Source organism: Montipora foliosa, chromosome 12 (genome assembly GCF_036669935.1).
Source record: "Montipora foliosa isolate CH-2021 chromosome 12, ASM3666993v2, whole genome shotgun sequence".
NCBI lineage: Eukaryota > Metazoa > Cnidaria > Anthozoa > Scleractinia > Acroporidae > Montipora > Montipora foliosa.
This window is the reverse complement of record NC_090880.1, coordinates 18,894,644-18,897,315: the sequence shown is the minus strand read 5'-3', so window position 1 is coordinate 18,897,315 and position 2,672 is coordinate 18,894,644. Positions and strand designations below refer to the sequence as shown.

The 2,672-nt window shown below is 42.8% G+C and overlaps 1 non-coding gene across 1 annotated transcript; it reads right to left on the bottom strand.

Moving 5' to 3' along the window:
* Positions 1–905: 905 nt before the first annotated feature.
* Positions 906–979, bottom strand: Trnas-aga (transfer RNA serine (anticodon AGA)). Its single transcript has one exon. It is a non-coding gene; the product is annotated as a tRNA-Ser (tRNA).
* Between the last annotated feature and the right edge of the window lie 1,693 nt (positions 980–2,672).

Genomic DNA, 2,672 nt, shown 5'->3' with positions numbered 1-2,672 from the left:
AGTCACAATCTTGTTTTTCTTGTATACTAATATCTTCCAAGTGAGCGAATGTGAGAATGATATACACATATGAAATTTGGAGTTTCAGTGAGAAAGTGTCGAAAGTGGGTGCTGGCTTGGAAACTGGGAGCCGTGACTGGTATTTTTTTTTTAAACAGCTGCAAAATTTTGAAGAAAGAGGATACCGGAAATGTGCGTAAAAGTATTTAAAAAGCGAAGAAAGGTTTGCATATCTTTAGCATGTGTCGCAGGCGTTACTGTTTTAAAAGCAAATGGATAATCTCAAAACAATGGCATGTCACTTCATTCTTTGCATTTAAACTTCTGTTCTCAAATTTCTGGCCCCTTTTCAGCAAAAGAGTATCCTTTTGAGAAATGCTGAGCGTAGTTGAGCAAATGTCAATTTAAATTTGTTGTCGTGCTTGAGAATAGACTGGGAACAGTCTCTATTTTTCAATGACACAGTTGAGCGCGAGATTGCGTGACACGCCCCGTTTTCACTACTAATTTGCATAAAATAATAATTTCACTCGTCGTGGTCTAGCTCGGGAACTGATTTTCTCTTCACTCAACGGTTGAAGAAGTTGAAGAACAATTTGACTTCCGGTGGTCAAAGACTGCACATATACGGTTGAATGATGATCAATGACGACCCACTGGAAAAGTACTCGACTCGAAGGCTGTGACTGTAAGATTCCCTTCCACGACGTGTACGTGACGTTATTTCAGGTATCAATGCCCCGGATAATAGACATGACCCACCACAATCGACTGCGCATGCTTCCGATCTTACATTCAAATTTTCATTTTTTTGGCTAATGTCAAGAATAGTATGCTGCCTCGCTAAGGCTCGCCAGCAATGAAATGTTAATTAATAAAACCCACTGGGAACTCGAAAACATCCGAGTCCCAGATGGGATTCGAACCCACGACCCTCCGTGATCTAGTCGGATGCTCTAACCACTGAGCTACTGGAGACTCTATGGTGAGCATGGGTGAAATGTGTGTGAGACCCACAGTTAACTAATTTGAGAGAATTTGGCATTATTTTGGTCAGTTTCCAACTTTTGTAAGCCAATGACCCTAAATATGACGTCATCGTGCCACGCCCGTGGTGACGTGACCAATAAGAGAAAACTCTAAATTTGTCTACGTGCTATTCAATTTGGGTATTTAATCAGTGGTTTCATAGTTTGTATTCGTTTTTGCAACCAGCCAAGCATGGTTTTCTTTTTATTTTGAAAAATCTTCTTTTTAGAGAGATAAACGATACTGAAATACCCATAAAATTTTCAAAAAAGATGATTTGAAAAAATCAATGCTTACCTATATTCCGTATTTGGAGGTGAAACGTGCCATATGAAAAAAAATTAATTCAACTTAAAGACCGCCGCAAATTTTGGTTTTTTCTCAAACCGGAAGTCAGTTCGTATACGCATGCGCAGTTGATCTGAGAACGAGCACGAGGAAGGGCGAGGACAAACCTTCGATGCAAACAACAGTTTGTGCGGTGATTTTGGCTTTTGAGTGGGTTTTCCGGTCAGCTCACTATATGATGACGTTAGTCACCGGAAGTAACATTTCACTTCCCTAGCAACGCGCGAAAAACCCGTCCGTGGGCCCTTAAGAGAGCATAGGCAGCCCAAGCTCACGTCACTACGGGCAGCCGTTAAATTTAAACGCTTTATAAGACTTTGTATGGGAAATAAAATACCGTCGATTATGAAAGCCTAAAAACGCTCAATTTAACGTTCATTCAATAAAAGGAATGAAAATGACTCACCTCTGGTGTATTCTTGTGCCTTTTGGAGCTTATTTTACCATCTCGGGAATCCCGTGTTTTCAATGTTCTAAGACGAAGTCAAGGCTGCACACTAAGATTTCGACCGTAGTCAGCTCAGAGAAGGTTTGCGCCTCGAAAATCCATCCCAGCCGCGATTTTTTCACGCAAAGCTAAAGCCACATCATTTGCGAACCTCTGTGAATTCGAATGTTTCGTCGTCAAAAATCCTCACGCACTTGGCTGGAAATGAGCATTTTCTGCTTCCGATACCACGATAGCTGATGAAGTTAAAGGCCGGGACACACTAGGCGATAAGTCGCTGCGACACGTCGCGGGGCCAAGTCGCTGCAACAATTCGCCTTGTGTGACACGGTTAATTCTATGAAAATCATCGTCCTTGCGGTAGAATTTTTCAAACCAGTTTGAATTCGTGCGACTAAACGCAGCGACAAAATTAGTGAAAGAAGCGTTGTCGCACCGTGTGTACACTTCCCGCAACAAGTCGTTGCGACAAAATATAAATGAACCAATGAGAAAGCGTCAAATGGTCAGCCATATTGAATTAGAAAACTACTTCACATTCACCCTCATACGAGATCTCAGCGTGTGCACCGAACAGGTGTCGTGTCGCAGCGACTTGTTGCCTAGTGTGTCCCGGCCTTAACGGCTGGTGATCATGTGGATGGTCACGGAGCTTGGGTCCGAGGTCAAATTAACTCCACCCGATGAGGTACAGTCATTTCATATACAACACTTACCCCATCCCCACAGTGTCACTCGTAACCATGGAGCTGTTCGAGAAGCCGCTGTGGGGAAGGGGTAGGTGTTGTACATGAAATGATTGTAACTCATTGGGTGGAGTTAATTTGACCTCGGACCCAAGCTCCGT